The 12,811-nt window shown below is 36.8% G+C and overlaps 1 pseudogene; it reads left to right on the top strand.

Annotated features, from left to right (window-relative positions):
* The first annotated feature begins 3,399 nt into the window (after nt 1-3,399).
* On the top strand, nt 3,400-5,256 carry LOC104871470 (annotated as a pseudogene).
* Nucleotides 5,257-12,811: the final 7,555 nt, after the last annotated feature.

The following is a 12,811-nucleotide window of genomic DNA, read 5'->3' as shown; positions in this document are numbered from 1 at the left end:
TTTCAATAAAAGCCTAACAGTGGCTCTGTCTTCTAACATTGACTATTTTATTCCATTGAAGTTCAATTTAAATGAAATTTGTCAATTTTATTTCATTGCATTGTTGTTACTGAAACCTCACTTTAAAATATTATTTTTATCATCTGTTGCTTATTATTTATCGTATAGAAATTCAGAAAAAAGCTATATTATTCAACATTTATGTACATACACGAAAGTCAAGATTTCAGTTTTGAAGAATACAGTGATAAGGGCTATATTTCTCCCTTTACTTTTACCTAAATAAAATTAAAGTTTTTCACATTTTGGACAAATCATGTGTGAAAATGTTACCTGAGAAAAGAGAAACATCAAGGAGGACCTGATGGCTGTCTCAGTTTATTAATTGGAATAAAATTCCAGGATGCAGTCCAGGGAAGAACAATCCAAACAGAACCTGCTGGTCTTGCTAAGTTGAGAAGGCAATATTGTGAGTTTGGGGATTCCAAGGGATTGGAAATAATCGACTAAAATGCAACACAGGAATGTCCACAGAAAGCAAGTTCTGCAGATATATACAGAGATCCCTTTTAGTCTTATATGTGTGTGAAGACGCAACCTGCAGCCACAAAAATAACTACTAGGAAAGAGGAGGAAGAACTGTACTAGGAGCTCACATAGGGCTAGGAATAACTTGTGTTCCTTCTATCCAGAATGAAAAACAAAAAAACAAAAAAACAAAAAACAAAAAACAACTCAATACAAGGACACTGAATATAGTCCACTTAATGGTATTGCTTTAAAAGTAGGTTTAACTTGGCCCTAGTCTAAAATCTTCCTTGAACCAATGCTAACAAAACTGCAGAGCAAAGCTTACACAGTCAAAACTTCTTCTAACTAATCTATCATGACCTAAAATAATGATCAGTCATATTTAAAGGAATGTAACAAAATCTAAGACACAAAAATGTAAAAGTCAAAGTGTTCCATATTCATTGAAAAATTATCAGGCATGCAAAGAAATAGAAAATCATGATCTATAACTGACAATAAATTAGTAAACAGAAATAATAGATACAGAAATAATAGAGTTGACAAGAATGTTAAAACCATTCTGATAATTAAATCTGTATGCTTAGGAAATTAGAAGGAATAGACATTACAAGGAAATAAAAGGATGATATAAAACACCCAAACTTTTCTAAGAAAAATATAATACCTGAAATAAAAAAATAAATTGGCTAGAATTAATAGCAACTTAGACATTGCAAAAGAACTACTAAGATGAAATGAAATCAAGGCAGTAGAAACTATCAAAGTGAAAACAAAGAAAAGGGACTGAAGTTAAAAAGGAGTGTACTTAATTGGAGTACCAACAAGCAAGGAATGAAGGGGCTCAATATATTTGAGGAGACAGTCGTGAAATCAGTTTAAATTTTACAAATACTAAGCTCACAGATTCAAGATGCACAACGAAGCCCAAACAAGAGAAACATCCAATGCATATAACTAGTCATGGTAATAAGTTTTGAAATCTTCATTCTGAAAATGTTGATTTTCCTACATCCTTAGTTTGTGACATCTTGGCAGTTAAAGGACTTCCCTTCCTTTATGCGACTCAGCTATGTGTGCCAGTGGAATGCTGTCTTTTAATATGGCACGTTTTAACCAAAATTCAGGGATGTGTAATTTACACTGTACAAATAAGTTCCATACCTTTTGTGGCCTTTTGTATAGTGAATTCATAGTCTTCACTGAAGATGCTGAGTGTTGATGAACAAATAAAGGATTGGAAAATGGAGGAAACTATTTACTAGCAATAGAATCTTTTTCACTCTGTGGGAAAAATAATAGCATTAGTTGTGAGAACAAAAATTAAAATTGTGTATTATGAAAAATAAAAAAGAATAATTAAAGGGAAATGACAGAATAAGTCATTCAGGAATAAGATCGAAAGCAGCAAAGGCAAAAGTTAATAGTATATAATAATAAACTGATGAGTCAGAATCTTCATAACCAAGACCTAAAAATGAATGAATGATGAATTCAGTGAGCTATTTTTATAGAGGTGATTTTTCTTGCTATTTAGTTTTCTAAAATCTTCTGTCTAAACTGCATAACATTATCACTTTTATATTCCAGTTTCTCTCTTGCTACCTAAAATTATCACTCTTTCATTTCAAAATGTGACTCCTATTCTTTGATCCACTAATTGGCTTTATTATCTTAGAACCATCCTTGCTTTTTCTCCATGTTGCTTAATGAATAAAAAAATTCAACTCGTTTCCAGTATTTCACACCCCTTCTTAATTTCCCCATGCCCCTTTTTATGGAAATTGTAAGTGGCACCTAAATATTCTAGCTGTAAGAGAAAGTCCAATAGTTTTAAGCATTAGTCTCATGAGACCCCTTATTAAATATTTAATATTAAGCATAACTTTTGAACAAAGATACTTGAGAAGTTTTGGGATATAGGAATTTTATTATTTCATGTGGTAATACTCTGAGAATTGAAATAAAACTTCCCCAACTTCTTTTTATTCCTAATAACTGTATACCATAGGCTTTTCCTAAAATCAAGATTTTGTAATTTTGGACTCACAAGCAGTGCTTGGATGAAACTCATGGTTAAAAGAAAAGCCATATCTTTATTTCCACTAACATGATGAAATTTACCATTTCATCCAATTATGAAAGTGTGCAACAAACCTCTGTGTGAGCAATGCTTGTGAATTGGTATTAATATAAATCATTGAAATTTTTCATATTGTACTACAATTATTATAGATAACTCAAAATTTTTAACCTTATCCCTATTTCAAAGTAAGTATTATTAGAATTGCTGTTAGATTTTGTTATTAAATAAAGCAAACGAATAATAGTTATTTTTTTCAGCTTATTTTAAAAAATATTTGCAAGTAAAATTTCAATACATTTGTTTTAATGTAATCTTACATATATGATTTTATGCATTAAAATGATATTTGAAAAAGGGATCAGGGCACAAGAGAGTTAAAAATAATTCTGGCCAGGTGTGGTGGCACTCGCCTGTAATCCCAGCCCTCGGGAGGCTGAGACAGGAAAATCACTGTGAGTTCGAGACCAGCCTGGGCTACATAGTGAATTCCATGTCAGTCTTAACTACATAGTGAGACCCTGTCTCAAAAAAACAAACAAAAGGGTGGCGGCAGTAGTGACAGCGGCCTTGGGGACGGCTGGGCCAAGGCGTGGCACAGGACTGAACCCCACTAGCCACAGACAGGTGCTAAGAGATGGCGCTCCTGGGTTTCATCTCCATCTGAGAGTCTGGGTGCTCCAGGCAACTGGAAGCCGAGTCTCATCCTAGGCTCCTGGCTTGAATCAACCTTCACTGTAGCCACTCTGGGCCAGTGGCACTGCAAAACTGCTCGAATTCTCTTAATGATGGGTATTGGCAAGAACACTACGCAAATCGATGGAAGCTGGGAGCTCCACGGAAGGCAAATATGAAGGCGAAGCAAAGCACCCCACCTTCTTCACTCTTCCGGTGGTGATCAATGGAGGGGCCACATCCAGCGGGGAGCAGGACAATGAAGACATGGAGCTCATGGCAATCTACATTACAGAAAATGGCTTCGCCGAGAAGAGCTCTCTCGCGGAAACCCTGGACAGCACTGGCAGTCTCGACCCCCAGCGGTCACACATGATCTATACCATAGAAGATGTTCCTCCCTGTCACCTGTGCATATTTCTGGGGCTGCAGCACTGTCTGACCTGCTTCAGCGGCACTATTGCAGTGCTCTTTCTGCTGGCTGATGCCATTTGTGTGGGGTATGACCAGTGGGCCACGAGCCAGCTCATAGGGACCTTTTTCTTCTGCGTGGGAATTACAACTTTGCTGCAGACCATGTTTGGATGCAAATGTTTCAGTTGCCAATGGAACAGCATAGTTGTTGCACACAGAACATGTCTGGTATCCGCGGATCAGAGCTCCAGGGTGCCATCGTCATGTCCTCATTGATAGAAGTGGTCATCGGGCTCCTTGGCCTGCCTGGGGCTCTGCTGCAATACACTGGACCGCTGACCATTATGCCCACAGTGGCCCTCATCAGACTCTCTGGTTTCTAGGCAGCTGGAGAGAGGGCTGGGAAGCACTGGGGCATTGCCATGCTGACAATTTTCCTAGTATTACTATTTTCTCAATATGCCAGAAATGTTAAATTTCCTCTCCCGATTTACAAATCCGAGAAAGGATGAACTGCATACAAGTCACAACTTTTCAAAATGTTCCCCATAATCCTGGCCATCCTTGTGTCCTGGCTGCTCTGCTTCATCTTCACAGTGACCGATGTCTTACCTCCTGACAGCACCAAGTATGGCTTCTACGTGTGCACAGATGCCAGGCAGGGTGTGCTGCTGATCATCCCTGGTTTAAGGTTCCATACCCATTTCAGTGGGGGCTGCCAACCATCTCTGCAGCTGGTGTTATCGGCATGCTCAGCGCTGTTGTGGCCAGCATCATTGAGTCCATCGGTGACTACTATGCCTGCGCAAGGCTGTCCTGCGCCCCGCCACCTCCCATCCGTGCAATTAACAGGGGTCTTCGTGGAGGGTCTCTCCTGTGTTCTCGATGGCATATTTGGTACCGGGAATGGCTCTACTTCGTCCAGTCCCAACATTAGCATTTTGGGAATAATGAAGGTGGGCAGTCACTGGGTGATCCAGTATGGTGCCACCCTCATGCTTGGCCTGGGCATGATCGGCAAGTTCAGTGCCCTCTTCGCATCCCTGCCAGACCCAGTGTTTGCAGCCCTCTTCTGCACACTCTTCGGAATGATCACCGCTGTTGTCCTGTCCAGCCTGCAGTTCATTGACTTGAATTCCTCCCGGAACCTTTTTGTGCTTGGATTTTCCATCTTCTTCGGGCTCGTCCTTCCAAGTTACCTCAGACAGAACCCTCTGGTCATGGGCATAACAGGAATAGATCAAGTCTTAAATATTCTTCTCACAACTGCTATATTTGTAGGAGGCTGTGTGGCTTTTATTTTGGACAACACCATCCCAGGTACCCCAGAGGAAAGAGGAATCAGGAAATGGAAGAAAGGCATGAGCAAAGGAAACAAGTCGCTTGATGGCATGGAATCCCACAACTTGCCATTTGTTATAAGCATTATCAAAAAATACAGATGCTTCAGCTACAGGCCCATCAGCCCAGCCTTTGTAGGCTACACATGGAAAGGCTTTGGGAAGAGCAAAAATAGCCAGAGTTCAGACAGAGACTTGCACGCCACGGTATAGCCTTAGCCATGCCGTGTGGCCTGGCCACAGTGAGGCATGTACCTGTAGTTCCTTGCCAAGTAACAAGAAGTCAAATATATGTTTGTAGATCTGCACCTGCATCCTGTGCCCCAGAGCTAAAACAGGTTGTTGCACATTGCTTTTCTGTCATGGGTGGTGATTGTGTCTAATATGGTGTCTCACCAGGCTGCTTATTTAAACCCTTGACCTTTTGCCCTTTGAGTGTCCATTGCTGGCCATGGTCACTGAACTTGAAATTCCAGCCCTTCTGTGGGAGCAGGTACCTGGAATCATCAGCATTTCCCCTTTGTTCCAGTCCGCTACCCAGTACTAGTGTTCCTACAAGTTGCCTCCAGAGTCCAGGGGCTTTCTGTTTCAAAAGCCCCTGAACCCACTTTCTCTTCATTTGACCTGAGCCTGGGCTAGGGCCACCAATATCCTCACATCATCACAGCTGCCTGTCAGGTGATTCTGTTGTCCCTGATAGTCCATGGGAGGCTGTTAACTAGCCTGGGTATAGCGACCTGACTGCCCTGGGCCCCAATAGGGCATTTGCAGATCTGTGTAAGTATTAAGTGTGACCCTGTTTAGGGGGTTAAAAGGGAAGGGAGCGGACCCCAAAGCCAATAGGATTTTTTTTGTTGTTTTTTTTTTTTTGTTTTTTGAGACAGGGTCTCATTATGTAGTTGAGACTGACTTGGAAGTCACTATGTAGCCCAGGCTGGTCTTGAACTCACAGCGATCCTCCTGCCTCAGCCTCTGAGTGCTGGGATTACAGGGGATTACAGGCATGCACCACCACACCCGGCTGCCAATAGGGTTGTCGACTGCTCTTTGCCCTGCCACTTTGGCCCCTATCAAGGCAACACATTTCATACTGGGCCTTTCATGGCCGAGACACTTTATTGGGCATATATCACTCCTGGCTGGAGTGATGATACAGAGTGCCCACTCAAGGCCCCAGCCACGTAAGCTTATGAGTCCTAGCTCTGCTGTCATGTGGGCATGACTGTTGCGCACATCTATAATTACAATATTTTATTCCTATTTAATGTTATTGACTGTAGCAGATTTTCCAAATCAGTGTTTTTCCATGTGACCCCCTTCCCTTGCATCCTTATTACTTGCCCCCCCCCACAACCTCCACCCCTATTAAGAAAAGTACCAGCATTTGTAAAGCTGTGGATACCATCAGGGAAGCTTGTTGTAATGGCTGTTGAAGGCCAGTAACCATTGTTGTGGTTGTGTTTTGTATTGCCTGATACCATGAAAGTGTAAATACTGTAATGCATAATCTATTTATCAAAACTGACTACTAGACCAGAGCCCAGGAACCCTGGGTCAAGTTACATGTGAATTTGTTTTATGAAGAAGGGAAGCTGGGATAGGTAACCAAACAGAGCCACCCTCCTGACAAAGTCATTTCTCCCCATTTTTCTGCTGCCAGTCATTTCCAGCTGCCCTGGCTTAGGGAGACTTTCTGGGCATTGTCACATTGCATGCCCACTGGATCTTGGTCTGGCAGAAGGGAGGTGAGTACCCTTAGCCATGTGCTGCCTTGTTTGAGTGAATTGTTGCAGAAGATGGCAAGGAAAGCAGCTAGCGGCCTCTCTCTATGAGGAGCTCTAATTTATGACACTAAATTATTTTTGACAAAAACAAACAAAAAATTCTGTACTTGATAACGGTTCAATATGATTTTAAACAAGGGCCTGATTTGATTTACCTAAAGCACAAATTCCTAAGGCTATAATGGTCAAGTGATCCTCTAAAGGTTATGAAATACCTCCATGAAATGCTTCTGGAAAACAGTTTTCTCTGCTTAATGTTATGTATTGATAAGAGAATGCAAGACCAGCTTTCTTTTTATTGTGATCTAATTAACACAAATAAACTAATTCAAACTTAACAAGTGCTGTTTTTTGAGAAAAACTGTACCACAGAAGACAGAGATCCAAATTGGGTGGCAGGAGCCCAAGATTCAAATCTGAGTTCACATCTAATGTAGGTCATCTCTTTTGTACCTACCATTGCCATCTGCAAATAAAGGAATTCTATTTGGTGATATTTATGATCTTTTGCTTTTCTGCTATTGTATGAGTTTTCTTATAAATGCTGCTGCAATTAACTGAACATAGCATTTAGAGGAACTTTTTTCCATAGTCAGAATGGGTGCATTCTTTCATCCTTTTTTAAATCCTGCCACTCTTTGATCCATCCATTTTTATTAAACGGTGAATTGTAGTCAGGAAGCTGTAGTACAGTCTTTGGGTGAATATAGAGAAGTGGTTCCTTCTGTAAACATTATATTTCTCATTGGATGACTATAATTACTGAGAACAGTAAAGTTTAAATAAAATATCACATGTAAAATAACCATAATGGAATGTGGTATACAAATAGATGTTTATGTTAGACCTTGACCCCCACTCAAAGCAAAAGACAACTAACTTTCCAATTGAAAACTATGACTTGCTACTTTGATGTGTCAGCCTGTCCTCTCTCAGACTTAGCCAACAGGTCATAATAAGTGATTATGTGTGGGTATGTGTATAAGTGAGTCCTTTTTAGAGCCTCTCTATAAGTAATTTATTAAGAATAACCATTTTCTGGTGATGTAGCTCAGGCCTATAGTTTATGCATAGAATTCATGGGTTCTTGGTTCAATCATGAGCAGAAAAATAAATGAAAATTATTACTTGATGACCTCTTCTCTCTTCCTCTTTTTTTGTTCTATTTCATGCTCTTATTCTTGGGTAAAAATGCTATTTCTCTGTGCTTTTCTTTGCATGAGTTCAGAATTTTGAAAGATGTTACTGATTGATGAACTGTATTTTTATGGTGGATAATCAAGGAATGGTCATTGTTCCAAAGAGTTTTCTTTTTTATGGGTAGTAATACATTGTGTATAAGTTATGTATATAAATAGATGTGAAATATACATATGCACACATTCACATTACATGGATATATACCCCTTAAAAACTTGCTTGTAATCAATAATAAGATAAGTTTATATTATCAGAATATACACTGAAAGCATTCATAACAGATTAAAAATGTAAAAATGCCTACAGAGAATATAAGTACATTGAATTTCTTAACTTTTCTGTTTCTCAAACTATGTCCTGACCATTTGGTGTAATGTAATTTTAGCCACTTCAAAATATATAGAATTTTATTTTAATGTTTAAATGGTCCATAGCTTTGACACTTAAACTTTTTCCTGACTTCTTTTCTCTTTTGAAAGCTCATTGGCAGGTGTTTACAAAATATCTTAATAAGTGGACTATTACAATCATTTACTTAATCATCCATTTAGAATAAATTCTTTTGACCAGTACTGCCTAAATATATGATAAAGCAATATATATATACTCTATTGAATGAAAAGTGTAATTTATAGTGGGACACTTATTCTTTGAGGCTATTTTTTGAACTTTTACTATTATTGAACATTGTATCTTTTATCAGTTCTAACTTTATTCCAATATTTTACTACTTTACTTTATACTTACAAATGTTCCATGAACAGTCTTTTACTAGGTTTAGAATGAAGCACTGATTCTGCTTGGATTTTTAGAAATGTGTTATCAGATGCATTTTAATTAAAAATTTAAAATTATCTATTATATTCAGGGATTTAGGGTGACCTTTCAAGGAATATGTTTCTCAGAAGAAATGCTCACCTTTATTTCCAACTTGAGAATATAAATTTACTTCAGTAAAATAAATTCAACAGTTATAAAGTAGCACATCAATGAGTTTAAACAAAAAGTTGAAAAAATGGTGATTGGTTCTGTTAAGATTTGGGATCAAAGGAGCCTTTTAGCAAAAGGAAGGATTTCACTATGTTATAAAGATCTTTTCTCACCTTTTTGTGGAATGGAAATGAGGACTGTCTCACAGTAGAGTCAACATACTCAGTGTCACTCGTTAGTTAATACTACTGTGGAAAATGTAAATTGAGTCTTTTGACTTCCAGTCCAGTGGAAGATATCCCAGGAGCCTTTGTTTATACTGGACATATCTTTTGATGTGCAGTCAGCATGTATAAGATTATTTGTAATGTGATCAAATGAAAGTCACTGGTCAAAGCACTTTTAGTTCCAAGAAGGAAGCAATTTGAAATTTTAAAATATAGAGAGGTTTGTTTAGAACTTTTGTTGTAAGAAAAATTCAACAATAATAATCCTATTATTATAATGCAATCTCTGTAATAATAACACTTCTGTTATAAAACATTATTATAAAATTGCTATTATAAAAGCCTCTTATTTAGAATTGATTCAGCAAAATACTAAAATGTCTTCTTATATTATAGAAAATTATCACAAATTTTTCTTGCCTTGCAATAAAATTTTTATTCCATATTTATTTGATTTTCTGTAAAATAATTTTCAGAATTTGTTCTGATAACTCTGAAGTCTTGGCCAGAATGCTATTTAGGACAGGAAATTGTTTGGCAGACAAAGTCAAATAATGTTCATTATACTAAACAAAAGCACACAGTATAATTGATCAAATCAAAACTAATTTAAGTAAAAATTATTCCTTACATAAAGAATTGGGTAAATTTTAGTAACTTACATGTTATACAGATGAAGTATGAACTGAGAGAAATAAATGTTAAGTATAGAGGTATCAATTAAAATATATCTTCTTGGAGTATTGAAACATTATGTGGTTATTTAAATTAAGTTGAAGCTATATCTTTTTTAGGAAATCATTTATTTATAAAACTTATCAAAGGCAAGCAAGACTTTTGTTACAGTTACTATTAAGCACATCAAATCTGAGACAGAGCCTGGAGTAAAGTATTTCAAGCCCTAAAAGAAAATAACTTCCAACCTAGACTTATATCCAGCAAAATTATCTTACAAAATTGATGGGGAAATTGGATACTTCCATGACAAAGAACACCTGAGAAACTTCATGAATACCAAACCAGCAATGCACACAATTCTAAACATTACCCTAGAAAAAGACAAGGAGGGTCACAATTCCATAAAGGGAAGGGGAAAATAAATAAAAAGGCCAACAACAGTAAAGTACCATGACAAGGATGAGTCAATATGTATCAATTTTAATCATCAGTGTTAATGGCCTCAACTCACCAAAAGAAATAGGCAAAATGGATTAAGAAGCAAATTTCAGCAATATGCTGAAAAAAAGAAATACTTAAGCCATAATGAAATTCAAAGACTGAAAGTAAAAGGATGGAAAACAACTCTCGATGCAACAGAACCCAGAAAAAAGCAGGGGTAGCTATTTTATTTGCAGATAAGGTAGATTTTTAAACCAAAACTAATTAAAAAAGACAAAGAAGGTCACTACATCCTTGTAAAGGGAACAGTCCAGAAGAAATGACAATCATAAATATATATGCACCAAATACTAGTGCTCCCAACTAAACAAAACAAATATTAATGGACATGAAAAATCAAATAAGTACTAATACAGTTGTAGTGCGAGACATCAATACTCCACTGTCACAAATAGACAGATCATCTAGACAGAAAATCAACAATGAAATAATAGAACCAAACCACATTATTGAATAAATGGACTTAAAAGATATCTAGAGTGTCCCACCCCACAAAATCAGAATATACATTATTTTTGGCTGCACCTGGGTTATTCTCCAAAACAGACCACATGCTAGCTCATAGGACATGCTTAAATAGATGCAAAGGAATTGAAGTTATTCCATGTTTATTATTAGACCATAGTGCTATTAAGCTGGAGATCAATAGCATAAGAAACCACAAGAACTTCACAAATTCATGGAAATTGAACAACACTCTCCTGAACAATCAATGGGTCACAGAGGAAATTAAGAAATTAGTTAGTTATTACAAGTAAATGAAAATGCCAGTACAACATACAAGAATCTATTGGACACAATGAAAGCAGTTCCAAGTGGAAAATTCATAGCAGTGAATGCCCACACTAGGAAAACAGAACAAGCTCAAATGAACAACCCAATGATGAATCTTAAGCTCCTAGAAGAAGAAGATTGAGAAAAACCCAAAACTCATACAAGGGAGGAAATTATAAAGATCAGAGCAGAAATCAATGCAATGGAGATTTAGAATAATACAAAAAAAAATCAACGAATCACAGAGTTGGGTTTTTGAAAGGATAAATAAAATCAATAACCCCTTAGCCAACCTTGTCAAAAAAAGGAAAAAAAAAAAGGCTCATATCCATGCAATTAGCAATGAAAATGATGAAAACACAACAAATCCAGCAGAAATCCAGAGGACCATCAATACCTACTTCGAGAAACTGTACTGTAATAAAATGGAAAACACAGAAGAAATGGACAGATTTCTAGATACTTATGAATTACCAAAGTTGAACAAAAAAGATTAAAAATATCTAAACACCACAATTACAATTTAAAATGTAATTAAAAATTTACCCACAAGAAAAGTTCAGGTCCTGATGGCTTCACTGCTGGATTCTACAAGACATTTAGGGAAGAACTACTGCCACTACTCTGTAATGTTTCAATGAAATTGATAGGGCAGCAATACTCCTAAATTCATCCCTGGAAGCAAGTGTTACTTTGATTCCAAAATCTGGGAAATACTCAGCCAAAAAAGAGAATTACAGGCCAATCTCCCTAATGAGCATAGATGTAAAAATCCTCAAAAAGATACTGGCAAAAAGAATGCAGAGGGTAATCAAGATCATACATGCTGACCAATTTGGATTTAGCTCTGAGATGCAAGAATGGTTTAACATATGTAAACAAATAAATGTAATACACTATATTAATGGAGCCAAGGGAAAAAAAATGATCATTTCCATAGATGCAGAAAAACCATTTGACAAAGTACAACACTGATTCATGATAAAAATCCTATAGAAATTTGGAATACAAGGTCTTTATCTCGACTTGATAAAAACTATTTATGAAAACCCAACAGCCAGCATCATACAAAATGGACAAAAACTGAATGCTTTCACACTGAAATCAGGAACAAGACACGGATATCCACTATCACCACTCCTGTTCAATATAGTTGTGGAAACATTAGCCACAACAATTAGAAAAGAGAAAGAAATGAAAGCAATAAAGACAGGAAAGAAAGAATTTAAACTGTCATTATTTGCTGATGATGTGATACTCTACATAGCAGACCCAAAAGATCTCTGCCAAAAGACTTCTAGACTTATTGACAGAATCAGTAAAATAGGTAGATACAAGGTTAACACTCAAAAATCAATAGCTTTCTTGTACCCAAATAATAGACTTCTAAGAGAGAAAATGGGGAAATAATTCCTTTCACAATACTACCCAAAAAAATGAAATATCTAGGAAACAATTTAATGAAGAAGACAAAAGACCTCTACATTGAAAACTACAGCACTGTGAAAAAAGAGATAGAAAAGGATATAAGAAAGTGGGAAGACATCTCTCATTCTTGGGTAGGAAGAACCAATATAGTGGAAATGGCCATACGTCCAAAACTACTGTATAGATTTAAAACAATCACAATTGAAATCCCAAAAGTATATTTCACAGAACTAGAGAAAATAATCC

Source organism: Fukomys damarensis, unplaced genomic scaffold, assembly GCF_012274545.1.
Source record: "Fukomys damarensis isolate Sample0158 unplaced genomic scaffold, DMR_v1.0_HiC HiC_scaffold_14, whole genome shotgun sequence".
Taxonomy (NCBI): Eukaryota; Metazoa; Chordata; class Mammalia; order Rodentia; family Bathyergidae; genus Fukomys; species Fukomys damarensis.
This window is presented reverse-complemented; position numbering and strand designations above follow the sequence as displayed.